The sequence below is a fragment of the Nelusetta ayraudi genome, unplaced genomic scaffold, assembly GCF_046127955.1.
Source record: "Nelusetta ayraudi isolate G7.1 ecotype Tasmania unplaced genomic scaffold, CSIRO-AGI_Nayr_v1 ptg000076l, whole genome shotgun sequence".
NCBI classification, from domain to species: Eukaryota; Metazoa; Chordata; class Actinopteri; order Tetraodontiformes; family Monacanthidae; genus Nelusetta; species Nelusetta ayraudi.
In genome coordinates, this window is record NW_027466126.1 from 1,647,791 (window position 1) to 1,668,276 (window position 20,486).

The 20,486-nt window shown below is 48.9% G+C and overlaps 1 protein-coding gene across 1 annotated transcript in view; it reads left to right on the top strand.

Annotated features, from left to right (window-relative positions):
* Window positions 1–1,183: 1,183 nt before the first annotated feature.
* The window catches only part of brinp1 (bone morphogenetic protein/retinoic acid inducible neural-specific 1), a 91,983-nt gene continuing 72,680 nt past the window's right edge, over window positions 1,184–20,486 (top strand). The window contains exon 1 of the mRNA XM_076043708.1: window positions 1,184–1,625. The gene's annotated coding sequence lies outside the window, so the exon portion shown is untranslated. The remainder of the gene's footprint in view (window positions 1,626–20,486) is intronic.

The following is a 20,486-nucleotide window of genomic DNA, read 5'->3' on the forward strand; positions in this document are numbered from 1 at the left end:
TTTAAGCATGTTTTTCATTTTTTGACCTCCCGATCTTGTTTGGGAGGACAACAAAAAGCAACTTCCACAGGGAGTCAGATAACCTGTGGTTCAGCACCATGGACAGAGGCGCCTTCCACTACTCCTGCGTCTGTCCACATCCATTCTACCATTTTCAATTTCCACTACAGCCTGGACAAGACGCCGGTTCATCACAGAATCACAGATAAAAGAATGGCCAATTAGCCCAATTTGTGTCTGTGGTCTGTCGGAGGAAACTGGAGGTCCTGGAGAGAACCCCTACAGTGACGAGGAGAACATGCGAACCTTACACCACATAAGAGTCTGAATTGGAACCAAAGTCATGGCCTTCACGTGATGTTCTGCTGACTTGTACACCACAGCGGTGACAGGAGATCCTTTATTATTCCCTTGAATGACGTCTTCGCAGCACCGACAACAGACATACGAATTACACATTAATGCAAAAGACGATTTCACAAACGTCTTCTAACAGTCTCTGAAAAACAGCACTTTATGACATCACAAAGGGAACTGCTAAATCAAAAACAAACTCTCCCGGCTCTATTGCTCTACGGGACACTAATCAAGATCATCCATTATTAAAATCTGGCACCAGTTTCAGCACCACGGACAGCGACAATGACTGAAGCCGGGGGGCGTTTCAGCACCATGGACAGCGAATGAGCGACGCCCAGAATCCTCATTACAGAAACTCTTTGAATTTCGTACTTTTTCTTCTCCCTTCGGAAAATATAACCACGACATATGTGTACAGTATAGGCAACACGTGCAAGTCACATTGCTACGTGCACGGAGCCGCTCTCGTATTCTATTCTTAAACTGCCATTTCGCCTGAAAATCTGGGATGTGTCATAAATCACGACACGGCTCTGTCGCCGTGCTCGAGCCTTCCCTGCGTTAATCAGAGTCAAGCAGCCATTTGTGCTTGTCGATCAATATCCCCGAGGTGGAGGGAGTAAAAAAAAAGAAGAAGAGAAGAACACCTAACAGCTTAGAAAAGTCACGACACGCCACCTTATCCCAGTTCACCTCCTCTGGTCTCCCCCCCCCCCTACCACCTATCCCTTCCAGTCCAGACCCACCCCTCCACTGTCTGCCATGACCGTCCTCCTCAATGTGAGACTGCTTTGTACCTCCCCTTTCTCGCCCTCAGTCTGTGCATCCCAGCCTCCTTTCCTAGATATCCATCCCACACCTCTCCACCCGCAAACGGCTCCTACGGTGAGAGGAGGAGGGGAAGAAAAGGAGGAAAAGGAAGGAGGAGAAAAAAACACGAGAGAACGGAACACTTTCAAACACGTCGGCATAAATCTCACACCCTGAGCTCCCTTCTCTCCTTCCCCACCCTCCCACCACCCCTTCTTCTCCAGACGGACTTCATCCACTTTATTCCTCCGTGCGCCAATGCCCGAGACCACACCGAAACGAAGGATTTTCTCCCCTCGAGCATGAAAAGGACTGGCAGATCATCCGCAATCCAGCATCGCCGACCGAGCCACCAGCATGAGCACTGGATACATATGCTCCAGCAGAAGTTGTTGGCTAGAGAACTAACCAATTTTGGACCGCAGATACAGCGAAGAGGGGAGAGTCAGTTTTAGGTAAGTGCTCCCGCACCGACCCGGACCTCGCGTACAACACTGTTTTTGCGCCTTTATATGCACATTTTTGCGTCCATTAATCAGCGCGAGGTAACGCTCGGAGGGCAGGCAGGACTGTATTACTGCACAATTATGGCGATGTTGCGTTGTCAGCACGTACACCGGCCGGGATGGCCGGTGTCCTTTCCCCCCCCTTTTTGAAAAGATATAGAGGTAATTTGCTCTTCTCCTCGCCGCGGAGCTGTGCCTATAAAAGATCGACATGCGAATCCTTCCCAGCAGCTTCACAGACTGAATGTCGACGGAGCGTCCAGACTCCGACATCCCGACTGTCACAAACCCCGTCATGTATTTCTCTTTCATTAGATTAGATTTGTTTCAAACGCACGCAAGCGTGACTTATTTCCTTAAAGAACCGCGACCGCATCCGTGCGGCGAGGCGGAATCTCCTCGCGGGCTGACGCCGCAGAAGAAGTGCGGACCTTAAGAATTAATACGGGGGAAAATGAGATGTTTGGGGGCTGCGGGGTTGATGCGAACATTTCTTTCAGACTGAGGTGAGTGAGTGGGCGGCTGGGGAGCGCTGGTGTCGCTGGTGTGGCTACGCAGACCTGCCGCGGCTGCTCTAATGAATGGCATTACAGGGGCAACATCCTGAGCCGGCCGGGGCGCATCTCCGGCCCTGCGGATCAACGCGCAACATCGTTTCTCCCCGCTGCACGTTATTCCGGTTGCGGCGCAGCTCTTGGCTCCATCAACCTCCACCCCCTCCACGTCCCCCCAACCGCCACCCTCCAGCCCCCCAACATCTGTGTTGACACGCTGGCACTGACTGACTTAAAATGTTCCTCAGCCCACCCCCCCAACCTGCGTAGTGGAGTTTTTGCCTCGTGCACTAACTAACCAACCAATCCCCCCATCCCCCAGTCGCCCCACCCCCACCCCATCCCACCACTACTCCCTGCTTGTGGCCGAATTGCTGAGTGCGAGAGCGGCCAGTGTGTTCATGTGTACGTGCCGGATTGCACCTCCGGTTGGGATGGGATGGGAGTGCGCGTGCATGTCAAGCAAGCTCACACGCGCTTGATTTGTTGTGTGTGTTTGTGTGTGTGTGTGTGTGTGTGTGTGTGTGTGTGTGTGTGTGTGAGAGAGAGAGAGAGAGAGAGAGAGAGAGATCGCGCACGCACGCACGCGCGTTCGTATGTGTCGCCAGTGAGGCAAAGTTGGCGTTCCACGCTCCCGCAAGTTGCTTTGATTGCTGTTCCACTGGCTAACTGCGAGGGGAGCTCACGCTCTTCTACACCAGGTGTTATTATGACGGAGGCTAAAGGCAAGATAAATGTGTACGAGACTGATAGCAACTCTATGAAATTAGAGAAGTGGCTGCTGTTTGAAAATTGGCCCTGAAGCATTTATCTACACTTCCACGACTGCCACTGCAATCCTACTTTTATTTGTCAAAATGTTCCCCCCGGATTTTTTATTTTATTTTATATTTTTTTGTAAAGAGGGTGTAATCAGTTAGAGTCTTTGCAGCACCGCCAATTCATCCACAGCAGAACCAATAAATAAGAATAAAAACACTTCATCACTGCAAGGTAAGTGCAAGACAATCCGCCTCATGCCAAAACAATATGAACAACCCAATGAATAATGCAGGAACTCAATCCAACTGAAACATGCAGCTTAGCCTTTAAAGAGCCGCTTGAAAAATGCTGTTATGAGGCGCCAAGCTCCGAATGACCCTGCATACCAAATGTGCACATTTCAAGGCTTTTAATGTTTGGACCAAACACGACATTGACAGCAAATCAATGCATCTGGCGGCCACTGGGTCCATCATCTGCTCAAAATGCGACGTGGGGGATGGAAAATTGCGCCGCTGGCGATGGCGGGCGGATGTTGCAGCAGAAGAGTGGCCTTATTCAGCACGCCCCGTTCAATCTGGTGGCCTTTTCCGTGGCAAAATCGGTGGCAACGTGTAATCATTTTTCAGCGGCGGCGGCAGTGGGGAGCGTTCGGCCGTCAAATTTGCCAAAATGGAAATGCCAGCAGTGGCTGAGAGCTAAATTTGTGTCACGGCTCTAGATGACCCCCAACCGGTGTTGATGATGCTTTCAAGGACTTAAAAAGAGAACATTCAGCAGCAGCAGCAGCAGAAGAGGTCTCCTTTTTAAAGACCTTGGCAGTGCAACAAACTGATGAATTGCCTGAAAAGTTGTTTGCCTGCCACTTTTTTTTTTTTTTTTTTTTTTAAATAAATAAACACCATGAGAAAATAGATAGCCATAAACAGATTCCGAAGGAGCGGATGAAAGAATTCAACATTTGGACACGAGTGTCCATTGTGCGTAGATTAGGATTGTGTTTGCACATTGTCTTTGTAGTGGAGAACAGAGAACAGTGCTCGTCTTGTACTGGCAGAACCTCGCAGCTAACAGCCCCCACCGCTCCCGCACTCCCCGTCTTTGTATGCCTGGATTGGCACTGCGTTGTTTTTTTTTTTTATGTGGGTGCTGGCTGCAGCTGTAGTGGCCACAAGGCTGCTTCCCAAGAGGACTGGGGGAAGACAAAAAATATGCATAAAAAGTGTTGTTATCTCAAACAAACAGCAGGGTCACATCACGACATGTGATGGAAAACCTCAGCGAGCAATGCCAGCGAGACCAAAAGATTTTTTCTGGAGCCGGCTGAATCACTTGACCTCCACTAGGGACGGTTTGACCCGAACTCCTGCTTCGCTCGTCCAGCTCTTGTTTAAAATCATGTCCAAACAGCGGCAGGATGGTCAAAATAGAAAGGAGTTAGTAGCTGTTCGCAATAATCAAACAAATTAAACCACATTAAACCGTCATTAGCAAGCCTGGGAGGAAAATTTTGGTCTTTAGTATTTCACAGTGGCCCTTTTGTCTCAACTCTCTGTTCATTCACTCGAAGAAAACAATGACGTATTGTCACTGTCCACGGCTTTTTGTTAAGGGTCCATTTTGAAATTCAGCGCCGGCTCTACTGTTCCCTGCCATCCCTGTCAGCCACACCAGTGTGTGCGTGTTCATGAATGCATGTGTGTGTGTGTGTGTGTGTGTGTGTGTGTGTATTCTCAGCGGGGCCCCCCTAGAGCAAAAAACCCTTCAACAAATTCACACAGCCGCAATTTCATTGTTAAAAACTATTTAAGCATGCAACGCACACAGCTCTTCATTTGAATGCAGTGACTCCGTGTACTGCCTCCCTCTCATCTTCCTGTCTCCACACTGCAGGAGACCCCAGCATGTGATACTGTGCGTGCGTGTGTGTGCGTGCGTGCATGCGTGCGTGCGTGCGTGTGCGTGCATGTGAACCCTGCGCTAACAACATAAATATTGTAATTCTTTTGCCACGATCAGCAGAGACTTGCGTTGGGTTTCAGCACCACAGAGAGCGCCGCGGCCTGGAGGACAAATGTCTGCTGCGTGCTAAATGATTTAAAGATCCGCTCGTGGGGCCCCTGTTTACCCAGCAATGAGGGGAGTGTGTGTCGTAGTCTCCCTGATGTCAAATCGTAAATATCAAACATGTGTGACATTTATGATTCCATGTCGGGACGAATCAGATGGAAGTCTTGCAAAAGAGTCCAGGAACGCGAGCAGAAGCGGAAGTGGAATCGGCAACAGAATCAGAATCAGAATCAGAATCAGAATTCCTTTATTAATCCCAAGGGGGAAATAGATTTTTGTTGCAACAACAGCTCCTATTTAAAGTGTCCAAGTTAAAACAAGCATAGAAATAGAAGATATAAGAAATATAAAAGATGTTGTTGTTATGACTCGATCATGTGACCTGCGCCCGGCCCCAATGAATCTCCCATCAGTGAAATTGAGCAGAAACATTCGACTTGCATACATCTTGCAAAGGTCTCCGCTGTCTAATTTGCCCGAGCGCTCCTCGACGGAACACGCAACACTCTGCAAACCGTGCGGCTTGACTTGACCCGACGCCTGGCGGTTGCCGGGCAGGAAAAGAGAAAACAAAGGGTGGCCGAGCGCAGCCTCCAGTCTTGACCCCTCTGAGCATTGCGGGAGAGCTCCGTTATTACTCCTTGAAAAATACAATAACTCAAACAAAACAGTAATAACTACAGTAATTTATCTTGGCCAGCGCAGGCCGGTGTCTGGCCCAGGCTCTGCGTTATTCGTCTATTTTGGCCCCTTTGCACGCGTGCGTGTGTGTGTGTGTGTGTGTGTGTGTGTGTGTGTGTGTGTGTGTGTGTGTGTGTGAGAAGATGTTTTGCTGTGGTTCTCTCACAACGCCAAACGCTCTGCACTGACCATACCCATGTACTCCAACCTTTAACTTAATTTGATTCACTGTTGCCTCCCATCTTCCCCACAGCAACGTAATTTGATCTGCCGCAATCTAGAAAGTGTTGTCTGAGCCGCTAAAAACAAGAGTTTTCCAAGTCGGGGAGAAGAAGATCTCGTTGCCCGAGTTTGTCGGCAGAATAAATGGATGAAGAAAAATCATGTTTTTTTCTTTTCGCGGTCTGACCTAAAACTGTCTGATGACATCACAGTATGTGCAGTTTTCGAATAAATGCGTTTCGGACTAAATGTCTTGTGGATTGTATTTGGAAAACTGTAATTCTTCACTGGAAGAGGCGATGTGAGCAACGTTTTCCTGCGCTGACCGGTATGGACGTCTCCTTAGTGATGTATACCGCAGAAGCCACTTGTGGTGACTAATGCATGATTAGGGGATTGTTTAAGACACTTCAATCAATACTGTTCCATTAATAATGTCAGGAAGCTGCATGTGATGACACCACAATGAATTACAAGGCGTCTCTACGGGTCCCCAAAGCTCTGCTGGGCTTAGTGCTCTGACTGGCCGACACATAAATGCAGCCTCACTATTCTAATTTGCAGAACTTTTTTCCCCCGACTGGAGAGGTGAAGCTCCTGTTTGCTGCTGGAGTAGAATTTAATGAAGGGGGGATATTTGCTGAGGCTGAGCGGTCATCCTTGTGGAGCTTCAGCACAAAAGAAAAGAAAAAAAAATATATAGGGGACTTTTGGTCGGAACCAATGAATTTAAAAAGAGAGTAAAGAAGATTGAAGAGAGCTTTTTTGTGGATAAAAAAAAAGGTCTCACATTATGCATAATTTACTATCCAAACGTTTTCTCACAATAGGATTGGTCCCGATATAATTTAAGTGGAAATGTTTTAAGTCTGTTGTATATTTCTTTATTTGCTCCACTTTGCAGATTGTGTTTACTGAAAGACTCATACGAACTCAACAACAACATAGAAGGTCCGTCAAAGCTGCTTGTTGATGCGTTTCTTTAAAGGAAGTTGTAAACAGACGGCTAATTTGTTATTTTCTAGGGGGTCTGTATGGAGTGTTTTTGAAAAATCATAAAAGGCTGCTCTACGGGAGCCTGGAACGAAAAACAAAGATCTGAAAGCGGGTATAACATGAGACCTTTAAAAGCTTTGCATCTAATCTGAGAACCAGATTAAAGTTATATTCACTTATCACATCAAATATCCTTCCAGAAAAAAGAAAAGAAAAAGAAATTGCTCCGATTTTTTTTTTCTACTTAATGGATGGACTCTCAAAATGTCTGGCTAAGACCAAAAGAAATACTGCAGGTCATGGTTGGCGTGCGTTTTTAAATGAGCCCGACTGCCACAGTTCTTCACTCTCTAAATGTCACAGCCGCCGGTTGTATGTAAGCGTTAATGGGCGGCGGGCTCGGCTTCCCCTCTGCTACATAAATCCTGCTCTTTTCGCTCTTTTGCTTTAACATTTCAGGCCCTTAGATTTTAGCTGCTGACCAACATTATTCCAGTCTTTTTAAATCAAGGCAGACTGCACCTCTTCCTCCCACAAAGTGCTTTCCTCCTTTGCCTCCTTGGTGTTGTTGTTATTTATAGTTCGCAGGGCTTCAGAGAAAGACTTCCAGAGATGTTGTTGCTTTTTTTTGGGGGGCTATTGCAGCAGTACAGAATCAATATATTTTATTTTTGCGAATATTGTAACTATATTAGAACTCAGTCTACCAAAAGAGCGGGTAGACTTGGCTCATTTGTATTCGGGTTGACCGTTATATATTTTGGAGATTTTGCTCTTGTTTTGTCACATACTTCTATTGCCAATTTTGTGCCATATTCTGCTTGATTTGAGAATTTCTCAATTTGTTGAATGTGGCAACTGCGCCCTTCTAACAACTTAGGATGCCTTTATTAGGTGAACCACGCCTGGAAATGTCATCAGTCACAGTCTGCAGGGCGTGAAGTAGGGAAGAACCAGCCAGATAAAAATGGTTTAATTCCTCAGCATGACTCAATGTCTTTTGTTTTTTTTTTGTTTTTTTCGTCAACTGTGGGACAGGGGGGAAAAAGCTGGCACGATCTTGAAAAGCACTTGACTTTGATTAATTTCTCAGTTCTGCCCTCCTCATCTTGTTGCGGCGAGAAACGAATGATAAGCTTTTTTAAAAAATGAAAGGATAAGACTGGCATTGACAACATTAGTGTGTGTGTGTGTGTGTGTGTGTGTGTGTGTGTGTGTATGGTAGTGACATGGCCACAAACCCCCCTCAGCACTTGTTCCATAAATAATAAACAGGCGAGGTTTCAGCGTTCCTCAGCAAAAGAAAGAAACTCCTTACTCATGAGTGAAAGACGGACGGAGTCGGCAAAGAAAGCGGTTTTCAAACCCGTCCCCAAAAAACGTTTATCGCCAGGTGTATCTCCAAAACTCCAAATGCTTCTAACAGCCATCGCATTCATATTTAATTCCTCCTCCTCAGCATTTCCATGTTGTCATGTGTTTTTTCTCTCGCGCCCTTTCAGCAGAGTCGTGCCGAATCCTCGCACTCCCTCCCACATCCACCGACTCAGCGGAAAAACCAGGCCCGTTAGAAGCTTTATTTCGGGACGGGCTATAATCACAGGACGATAATCTTTCTGAAAAAGTTTTAATTAGGGGATTCTCACTCTAAAAAGGGGGTTTAATCTCCTCTCCCCGATCTCTCTTGGCGGCGGCGGCGGTGTTTGCTGAGCAAGAAGCGCTCCCCCGCTGGGAAGTTTTAGGTGCCGCCCCAATTGTGCCTTAAGAATGAGGGAACATTTGCTAAAGTGGCTCACAGCTCCGGTGCTTGCAGAGCCCGAAACAAGGCCAGTGTGAGTGTGAGTGAGTCCAAACAGTGGGCAGTCGCAGTGGAGCAGTCAAGTTTTTGGTGGAGGGTGTGTGTGTGTGTGTGTGTGTGTGTGTGTGGGACGGTTCACAGGCTGACCCGATGGGATGCTGGTGAGTCAATGCAGTGTTTGGCTCTCGCCAGCAGCTCTCAGCATCACTGACCTATATTGCAGCGCAGGGCAGCGGCGGCGGCGGCGGGACACGATGCTGCAAATGACAGATTTGAATATCCACAGCCGAGAGAGAGAGAGAGAGAGAGAGAGAGAGAGAGAGAGAGAGAGAGAAGGGAGAGAGAGAGAGAGAGAGAGAGAGAGAGAGAGAGAGAGAGAGAGAGAGAGAGAGCGGGAGCGAGAATCTCCTCAAAGAGCAACACATGCTGAACTTCTTAAGTATCCTACATCATGTAATATTAACTTTTCCAGATTTATTCTTTTAAATATTAATATTTGTCTCTATCCTGCCAGGTGAGACCCAGAAGCAAGAAAACTCCGCACTTCACGCTGGTCTGGGCATCAGCCCTTTGTGATGTCAGTCGGGGGCACTGATTCCCTGCACCGGTTAGGTGTTCACACTTTTTACGCCCCGCTTCCAAACATGCGCAAGGTCCAAACAAAGTATCAGTTTTAGCAGGGAGCACATTTTCATTTTTCTTCCAGGAGGCTGGAATAGAATACAGAATACAATAGAATACAGAATATGGTACAGAATATGCTGTTTTCTGGAGATGTATAGGTTTCTTCGGGGTGATTAGTCATGCGCGTCTGCCCCACTGCCTAAAAATAAAAAGTAAATCATCAATTTAACAACCTCACGCATCATTACACTTTAGGATTAAGCGCCGGTGTGAGAGTCTCTGGATGTATCCGCCCGCTAAAGTCAACGTGTCAGTTTCAACTGAGGCCCTGGCAGTGGTGGCAGCAGCAGGACTCCCCTCACAAGCGGAAGGTGGAAGGTGGAAGGCGGAAGGCGGAAGGTGGAAGGTGAAGTGCTTCATTAGCACCTTGTGTACCTGCACTGCTGTGAAGGCTTCCTGTTGGCTCCCAAGTCGAGCTGACGCGGCACATCCACCACAGTCGTGGAGACCCTGTGTAACTGAGTTGCACTTGTCTGCATGTGTGTGTGCTGTACGTGCGCAAACACAAGACTTTTGTGTCCGGCGAACTTGACACGTTAGTAACTTTGCAGCGTGCGCTGCGATTTATTGCCAAAGCACCGGCAGCAGGTTTATGGCTTTGCCTTTTTTTTTTTATTAATGAGATTTAAATATCGATTTCAGTTCCGTCATTTGTCAGCGGCCGAGATTTAAGGAGTTCAGAAGTGGGCTTAAGATGCAGCGCCTCCGTATAAAGAAGTAGACTAACACTGACAATCATGAATTGAAACAGAAAAAAAGATTCTCATTTTTAATGTCATATGCATTTATTTACGTTCACATAAATGCAGCTTGTGTTATTTCAATCTCTGTCGTCTCTGAACGTCCGTCCAAACCACATTAGAAATACACGTGCTGCGCTGGCTTCCTTTTTAATGTAGCGAAATGCATATTGATCGTCGTGGTGGTCAATGCATATTCGCCATTATTTCCAAATGGCCTTGAGGGACTGTTGCCATAGTAACCTCACATTATGTCTTCAGCGGCTGCCCGTGACTTCTGTTTACCGTCCTCGTGTTGATATTTTTTGCGACTCGCTTCATGGACGAACGACGACGGAGGGGAGAAATAATTTTAGTCTCATGTCATCTCACGTCATGCGCTCTGAATCAATAGAGACCCGTGGCTGGATTCATCATGGAACTGGAACATGGCGGTTAGCCAACCAGTCCAGTCCAGTCCCTGGACTAAGGTATTCGACAATGTTGGAGTTCAGCTCTGAACGCTGTTTCACACATAAGATAGACAACACAAAAAGCCAGCGCAAATCTTAATGAGAGTGCACATATGTGAATATTCACATATATCAGTCCTACTGGCAACTGGCGAGTCAGAGCAAGCAGATGTTGATTAAGTTACAGACGGAGCTTCCTCTGATCACTTAGACTTTACACAAGAAATATATGTACATTATCTGGCTGTGTGATACATTATTGATGGCGGTGCGCAGTTTTAATAAAACCAGCGCTCGCCGCTTGCTCTCAATTTTCTCCGAAGGGAAGTTTCCCTTCGGAGAAAATCCCTCCCCCCACTCATCTTTTTTTTAATCCGAGCTGGGGGAAAAAAAAGGAATGAAAGAAAGTGCTCGTAGATTGAAGAAAAGAGGGGCAGGTCAACTATCAGCGTGCTTCCAGAAAAGAGGATCAAATGTTGCATATTTAAAAGGCAGGAAATAGACTGTGGGCAGAGTGAAAGCATCTATCTATCTATCTATCTATCTATCTATCTATCTATCTATCTATCTATCTATCTATCTATCTATCTATCTATCTATCTATCTATCTGTCTGTTTTATTTCTAAGTGTTTGGCTGCTAATTGGTGTGGGGCAGCTCCACCCTTGTCACTGACTGATAGCAGCGAAGAGACAAAAGGGTGAGAAGTGGGTGGTGGGAGGGGTTTTTAGGGCAGGATTAAAAATGGAGCTGCCATCCCCGCGCGTAGCCATCCAGCTCCAGATATAATGAAAAAAGAAGAAAAAAAACAGGGCGGGATAACAGGCAGCCAAAAGACAAATAAAGCGCATCAGAGACGGATCCGGTAAGCCGTTATGTGTGACCTCGGCTTCAATCTACACCATGTCCTCAGTTTGGTGTGTAAATGTTATGCTAACGCTCTTCCTGTGAAAATAACTCACGCTTTCCATGTACAATTCAATTTTTTCCGTTTTTTTTTTTTAATTTATTTATTTTTATAGATGTCAATAAACACAGACAGTGAAAACAATGGCAGAGTTTTTCTGACATTGTGGCACTCTAAGCCAGGGGTGTCAGCAAAGTTACCCGGGGGGAAAGAATGGGAGGACACACACACCTGGCCAATATTAGCCACTGATGGCAGCTTTTATCCCTTAAGCCACCCGACCCGCTGTGCCATTTTCTGCCGTCCCAGATGAAAGATTGCCTAGTGTAGCGGTGTATTTGGTCACGGATCTGAAACGCTGCTGCGTGGAGAGAGAGAGAGGTTTTTCACAGAGCGCCGTAGAGCCCGAACTGCCTGAAATGGAATTCAGGGGATGTCAAAAAAAAAAAAAAAAACTCATGACAAAAACCTCATGGCTCGACGTCTAGCAGCTGCTTCGCTTCCACTGACTAGCAAATCTAATCACCAAAGACCGAAAGAGATAGTTAGCTTTGTATTATTTTTTCATTTTTTGCGGAAAACAAAAGAGATTATGTTCACTTTCTGAATTTCTGACACCACAGAAGCACTTGTGCTAATCTCTCTAGCAGCTTCCGCTAGCTCTTCTACCTCTTATCATTGAAGGAAGCCATTTTTTTTTTTTTAAATTTCAATGGAATCTCGTGAAATTTTAACGCTGAACGCAAACGCTGCATGTTGGTGCCAGTGTGTCGGCGAATATGAAGACGAGACACACGATCCAGCAGCCAACCGAGCGACTCGGCTGTCTGAGTGACGGCGGCATGCGACGCCCAAGACGATTTAGCCGCTGGTGTCACAGCGACCTGCGACTTGCCCGGCTGCGTGTTCCCTCTGCCAGCTACACCTGCTTTAAATCTGATGCCGCCAGCCGAGTTTATTAGATTTGTGTCGCGCGACGTGACAAGCTGTAAAACCGCTAAAACTGCATTAGCTCGGCAGCGCTCACCGGCTCTCGCGCCTGTACTTTTTTTCTTTTGATACCTTGCGTTTGTCGCTCCCCTGTCAGACGTCGCCTCCGCCACCGAGTTTTGCCGTGAATGTTCACAGCGCCGGCTTACCGCCGTTTTGTCGGCGAGCTACCGGCGCTGTGGTGGGTGCGGGTTTTGTGCGGCGTAAGCCAGTGGCGCCGTTGTGCTTCCGCCGGCTTCCGGCTTCTTCGTGCAACGACTGTGGGAGCCGAGTGTAAGTCCCTCTTGAAAAGACGGGAAAGGCGAATAATAATAATTTAAAAAAAAGCTCCAAGTCGGTCAATTGGCCCTGAATCGGCGGAACTTTACTGCAATATCAGCAGCGCTTGGGAGGGAAAGAGAGAGGACGTGTGTGTGTGTGTGTGTGTGTGTGTGTGTGTGTGTGTGTGTGTGTGGTGGGGTAGAAATGGCTGGCGTGATCAACTTTCCTTCCACAGCTGAACTTACTCAGCCGCTCGCCTTGACACCGGGGCCTGGCGGATGGGAAGGAGGGTTCGGGGAGGGAGGGAGGGAGGAAAGGGGGAAGTGGCCTGCTCCACCTTCCAGTAATTACGAGGCTACTGTTTCCTCCGTCTGCCCTGAGAAGCAGCAGCAGCAGCAGCAGCAGCAGCAGCCTTCTTTACTGCTGACATCCGGTGGTCGTGTAATAGGGCTGGGAGGGGGATGGAATTGGACATGTGTGTGTGTGCGTGTGTGCGTGTGTGTGTGTGTGTGTGTGTGTGTGTGTGTGTGTGTGTGTGTGTGTGTCAGGGGAGGGGGCAGTGCTCTCCCGGTACTCTTTGGAGAGGAGTCGGGGTGAGAGCGACGGCCAGTACCGGGATCCACCAGAGACCACTGGAGGAGGAGGAGAAGTAGGAGGAAGAGGAGGAGGAGGAAAAGGAGGAGGAGGAAAAGGAGGAGGAGGAAAAGGAGGAGGAAGTCAGGGTTGACGGGAGACGGAGGTGGAGGCAGCGGCGACAATTATGGAAGTGGTTTGAAAAAATAAATAATGAAAGCAAAACTCCAGGGAGTTTTGTGAGGATGTGGGGGTTAAAGGGGGGGGGAGATAAGGATTTTCTCTCCGCAGCGTTTACCTCTGGTGCCTCCGAAGCTATAGCCCAGTCGCCGGAGGACGTTAACCAATTAGGTTTTTGTGAGACGAGCTAAATCGACTGTAATGATGTGGAATTCATTTGTGAAAAGGCTCAGGTCTTTACGCCGCTCCCTCCGAGGCTTCCTTTTGTGGCGAGTCAGAAAACGTTAAAGACGAGGTAATTAAATTATGATCTGGGATGATTTTGTGTGTGAGTGCGTGTGTGTGTGTCTGTGTGTCTGTGTACAGCGATGGAACTGCAAGCAGGGCCAGATGTTTGCCGAACCGAGACCTAAACTTCTCCGCTGTCCTCTAAAAATCCGACCTCGTGCATTCATTTGGCCGAGCGGAAAATCCCCACGAGACTGCGCCAGACGAGCGTGTGTTTCAGATTCCTGTTTGAATAAAAACGCTGACGGTGCACTGACGGCGGGGGGTAGGAAACACGCGCACGTACACACTCACAGACGTCTCATATATGATTTAATCAGCCGCTGTACGGCGTAATAAACTCTGAACACTTCCTGATATATCTAATTCCCAGCTGATGAATGATGAATGTGTGTGTGTGTGTGTGTGTTTGATGTTGCGTTGCATCAGCGCCGACGCCTCGCTCTCCCGGCTCCCGCCGCATATGAAATGTTTTGTGTTTGTTTCTGTGCCCCCCCCCTCCTTGCTGCCGTGATGCTTTTGTGTCGTGGGTTTCACAGCTATTGACAGTGTTCCGAGCAGAGACACTGTTGGGGGGGGGGGATAAAGATATATATAATAGAGAGACAGGAAAACAAATGGTCGAGCAGCAGGGGTAAAAGGGAATCATTACGGAAGCGCAACTCCCGTAATCACGCCATCGGAGTTCCATGCGCTGATCCATTAACTCGGCTCTCTGAGTGCATTAATGCACAGGGCACGGTGCATGTTTGTTTTCAAGAGAAAAATGGTGTACTGCCACCGTGCAGCGGTCGACTCTCAGCAAGAAGGAGGCCGAAGAATTGAACAAGCCCGCTTCCCGGTTCTGGTTGCGGGAACTCTGCAGGTTCTTCACACATTAGGCTGACAGAGACGGGAAAAGCAGTTGTTTTGAAGGGTCCAAATCGTTCAGTCCTTGGTGGGAAGAATCAGCTTTGGCTTTATTGCTGTTGTCATTTTGTTCTGTCTAGTTCATCATGACAGACCACAGAGATGCACACAATGACACGCTCTTTCGTAAACTGGACACTTGGTGGCGCAGTGGCCGCCTCGCCTCGTCGGATCGCTGGGAACGAAGCGCAACCGGCTGGCTGCTTTGGTTTTGATCGCAGATTTGTTCTCACGGTGATCCCGTTCAGTTTGTTCGTAAAGGAAATTTGCTCATTCGAATGAATCGTATGCAAACTACCCAACATCACAGACTGACTGGTAGCTCTAAATTAGCCGCCGGTGATAGTGCGGCTGGCAGTTTGTCTTCCTTGCGATGGTTTGATGTCCGACGATCAACCGTGAGGGCTTAAGAGACAATTTGCATTTGTCCGGGAACTGCATTTCCCACAATGCACGCCAACGATTGTGAAATGTTCAAGGGGAAGAGGAAGAACTGACGCAGATGGATTAAACGAGAGTCACTGTGCCGTCGAAGGTCAGTGCGCTGATCCAGTAACTGAGTGCATCGTGTAGTTTATGGTCATTGTAAAACTCGTAGGCTCGTACTTCAATCTCAAGACAACTGGACGACGCCTTCAAAGGCAAAAATGTAGGAGATGAGTCGTGTTTTTGAGTGAACCTGCACATTGATACTCGTGCTGGTGCCCACACATGGCGCCTCCTGCTCTTCTTGCAGGCAGCAAGAAAAGGCCGTAGTGAATCACACGACGGGTCGGCTTTTGTTTTTTGGCTTTTTTTTTGTGCTGCGTCCACACGCCCGCGCTCCTAAAGTGCTTGCCGGGTGGCCTGAGCGCTGCTGCTGCCACTGCTGCCGCTGCTGATGGAGCCGGCGTTGTTATTTTTAATGAAGGTGAGGCCGAACCAGGTGAAGCTGCGTCCTCTCCGGCTGCTGTGTTGCCGACTCAGCGCAGCAACGTGACACTGGTGTTGGCCAGAAAAGAGGCGACGCGGCACATTGGAGTGGCGGCGGTGGAGAGCAGGAGGCGGCAATAAAAAGAATTGAAAGAAAGAAAGAAGAAAAGAAAGAAAGGAGCCCGTGAACGAATGAGAGTCTGCACTTAGCGAGCGCGATCGGAGACAGATTAAAGCCCACAAAGACACGTGTAATGACGCCCCGGCTCGCTGTCGCGCCACCGATCTGAGTGCCGGGCCTCGACAAGACGGGGCCGCGTTCCGTTTGATGCTCCTGTCCGGCCTTCCTTTGTTCGCTGCCACAAGACTTTTTAAATCGTCGTGAGCGAGCGAGCTTAGCGAAGGCTTAATAAGGAAGACGTGTTCCTTTTGAATTCTTTCAGCCGCTCCTTCATCCAGTCCTTCATTCATTCATTCATTCATTCATTCATTCATTCATTCCTCCGGCCCAGCCACGCCTCCTTGGTTCGGCTGTGCTCCTCCACCCCTTCCCCTTCCACCCCCCACACTCTCCGTGATTGCATCAGTTGAAAGATATTAAGCTCCCTCCTCAGCGGAACGCTTCCCAAAAGTCTCAGTGCTAATTATCCAGCTCGCCGTTTAACCCCTACTGCAATTCAGACACACCCTCAAAAAGTGTTGCAGCCCTCTCGCACCTCAACGCGAAAACAGAAATGGAGTCTAATTTCTGCCAGCATCATCACATTTGTGTGTTCTCTACTGCGTGCTGCTGCTAAAAGACAAATGGAGAGTTGAACTCCTCCAGATGGAACTGAGAAATTTAGGTTAGTTTCCACAATGGTGGCATATACAGCCACAGAATTCCTGATTTTTCTCCCAGCCATGTGCATCTGACGTGGCATTTGAATCAGCAACCGGCCAGCTCACGATGGGACAGAGGTCAAGGATGACTGGAAAGGCCTTGTGGCGAAAACCCCCTGAAAGTGAGGGCCACCGTCGAGGCTGGGAGGGCGGCAGGAATGGAATGACGGTGGAGGAATTTCAAAGGCACGAGGTCAAGAGCACTCCAGCTTCAGCCTCGAGTGTGGGGAATGGTTCGCACCGGCGGCTCCAACCTATATCAAGGGCACGTATTTCACAAAAAAAAAAAAATATATATATATAACCTCCCAGGAAGAGGAAGGAAGAGCGGCGCAGAAAAAGAAAGAGCCTCCCTCAGCAAAAACTCACAATCCTTTTAGTCATATCAGGCCTGAAAATGTCTGCGCAGGATGCCTCTGCTGCAGGGAGGGGTAGGGGGGGGGGGGGGGGGGGGTAGGGGGAGTGTCCGTGTACTTTATCACTCTGCGCGCAAGTGCACTTGCATGCACTTGCGTGCCTGACAGAGCATCTCTTCCGAAACAGGCGCCACTCCTTTTCCCCTTCTCCTCTCTCCTCTCGCCGTGTTTCTTCTCGCTTGCACTCGGTCAGAACAAGGGCGGCTGTTTCCACACAGGCCACGATTGTTCTGTCCTGTGCCTGAGCGCGACAGCGCCTCTTCTCTCCTCTCTTCTCCTCTCCTGTCCTCTCCTCTCCTCCTCTTCTCACGCCACCAGGCTGGTGTGTGTACACAGCCCAGTACAGTAGAGGGCGCTACACACTGAGCAGTTTTGTAAATGGCAAAAAAGACGAAGAAGAAGAAACCAATGGAAAAACAAATGGAGAGACTTTGGCTGTGTGTCAGTTCAGGGTCTGCAGCCTTCGAAGCCTGCATTTGAAGGGCAGTTGCGTCATAGCACTGCGCGAAGGCCTGTCCCAATTCGCTAAAATTCCAAGGATGTGGCAAATCGGCCCTTGAAATGCATCCTCCTTTTAGCCGATTCGGAAGATGCACCCCTACTATCCTTCACGCCCTCCCGTATCCCAGGATGCTTTGCGTGCTGCTGCAAAGCATCCTGGGATCCTGGGATGTCAGCTGAAATGGCGGCATCTACTGGCAAAGACACAACATAAATTTAAGTATTCACATTGGGTTTTTACTTATTTGAACATCCAACGCCATGGTTGGATGGTGAAACAATGGTTAGTAGCTGCCTTATGATAAACCATGAATAAAAGAAAACATGAAGCACTGCTGGCTGATCTATGACTTTTGCTGTACTTAACTGCATGTACTGCGGCAATGCGATCGAATAAAATACTGTATGCTTACAAAGAAGAAAAAATCTGTGTCATCCTGGCTGTTTCTGTTGACACTGGCCAGGACAATGTCACACACATCGACTGTGTAGCACCTCAGGTGAAAGCAGCGAGCCTTCTTGTTTGGACGCGGCCTGCACTTGCCTGCCCGGTGACGGTCGCTCCCCCACCTTTGTGCGGAACGTGTCCGGAGGCGTTCAGGGTCAACGTTCCAAGCTGTCAATCAGTCTTTGCACTGCGGCAGGAAGTCAGACTAGACACGGGGAGAGCATGTGAACCCTGGGTGAGACTCGAACCCTCAACTCTTTTGCCCTTGAAGCTGTGGAGCTCACGCTGATGAATCAAACTGCATTTTGGCCGTCAAAGGCTTCTCAGACACGAAACTGCGAAAAAGCAGTCGCGTATCAACTTTTTATCGCCACACTCATCAATGGCAACACACACACACACACACACACACACACACACACACACACAGGAACAAAACACACAACTCTGTGGCCCTAATTTGAAACCAGTTTACAGGCCTGCCACATCGGCTGCATTTGCATTTTCAATTAGACAATGATAAAACGAGGCAAATACATCCAAACGAACTCTATCCATTCGTTCTGAGGGTCTAATTGTCGTTTCCTTGGCGCCGCAGGCTAATCAGTGGAAACGCTCCCGGGGCTAAGTGGCAGATGCATCCAATTCATCAGGAGGCTGCGAGCAATAAACCAGCCGATCGTTTAAAGGTTCCTTATCGCACGTGAGAAATTACAAGACGCGCCGTCGTTTTGTACATATTAAAGCGGGGAGGTGGGCGAATCTACATGCGGCGCCTTGGCCTTGTGGGAGCGACGCCGTAATAAACCCGACTGTCAGTTTAAGGGGCGAGATTGGAGCCGACGCGCAGTAAATGCGCGGCGCAGTGTCAACATTCACACGCCGCGTGCCCTGCCGCTCTGACGTGCGGCGCCGCGCACACTGGTTCAGCGCCGCCGTGCTTAATCTGCAAGGAATTGAGATGGGTGCACCCCCCCCCACCCTGCTCCCCGAACCTCCATCTGCTCTGCATCTCTGCACAGTTTTTCCTGATTTATGAAACCCGCTGAGTGTGTGGCGGCTCCTCTTTTTCGCAAATTTATAGCTTGGAAACAGGAACAATAAGTGTTGGTAGGCGGCGTCTTAACACCTCGTCTCTCGGCACCGCAGCCGGCGTCGTCGTCGCGGGCTGGTGTGTGGTCGCGAGCGGGACCCGTTTGCCAAAAAAGACTTGTGATTAGCGATTCGTCGCGGGGCGCGAAATGGAAAAGTAAACATGGCGCGGAGGGAAATGAGGTCAGTGGATTTGCGGGATGGCGTTGGTGCGAGCGTGCGGAGCAGCCGGGGAAGGTGGGACATGGGAGTGGGGTAGAGAGTGGGGGTGGGGGGGAATGGGGGGGTGGAGGGCACTAAACAAAAATAACCCACTGCAGCTGGACCGAACTGCATCTATAACTGAGCCAGCGGTTGCGTCTCCTGAGAGGGCTGCAGCTGTTATCTTTTTTCTTTCTGCCCCCCCCTCTGCCCGCTCCCCCCCCCTCCACTCCCCCGTTAGAACCTCCCCTCTAAAGTGGAGGGTTTTTGTGAAAAGGTTAGGCGGAGCAGCGCTGACACAAGCGCACTCCTCTGCGTCTCCCCACAGGCTCTGTGCGGCGATACAAAACATTTGACAGATGAAATTTCCACAGTGTGATGGCGGTTACGGGCGGTGGGGTTGGGAGGGGGGGCAGAGGGGGTGCGGGAGGCAGGGGAGGAGGAGGCGGCCTGGAGGGAGACACGTTTCAGGGTGGAAGACGCGGCCGATTCGGCTCCGTCTCGATAAAAATCCGTAATGAAACAAACAGAAAAAAAAGCGTAGGAACGGGATGGAGCCCTCACTCTGATAAGGTGATGCCCTCTCCGCCGCCTCCCCCCTCCTCCTCCTCACATACGCCCCTGAAATGAAATGCATCCTCAACGCAATCCAATTTTCAGTCTGGCAGTTGCCTCGCAACAACAACACTTCATTGCAATCCACCCCAAAAGCCCCACGAAAGGAGAGATTTGAATAAAATGTTACAGACACGAGCAATTATGATGGATCAGTCACAGATGGAGAAAGATGGGGAGGGGGCAGGGAGGAGGGGGGAAGGTGGTTGTGGGGACGGGGCAGGGGAGGACATGCTCATAAATTCTCTAAGGAATTGTAGTTTTGAAAAAAGAAAGAGAAAAACAATACCGTGAGCCACGGCTTCATTTAGCATGTTTTCTTTTTATTGTTTTTTTTTTTTGCCCTTGTTTTGTGCCCACTAATGCACAAATTGTGTAGCTGCAAACGCCACCGGTGGAAAACAAACATGTGCAGAGACACGAATCAAGGGAAAAAAAAAACCCCAGCAAAAATAGCTGGAGAGCAGATGACGTATTGGCGCTCCCGTCCTGCCCGTCGTCTCTCCCGGAGATCCGCGGCACACGCTCAGACTCCCACGTGAAGCGTTTCTTCCAACCCTTCCTGTCTAGACCTCTGGGGCACCTGTTCGGCTACAAAAACCACATGGCGGATAACATCGCTTGACATTTACATGCGAGCGCGAGATAAAAAAAAAAGAAAAAAGAAACGCGCGGCG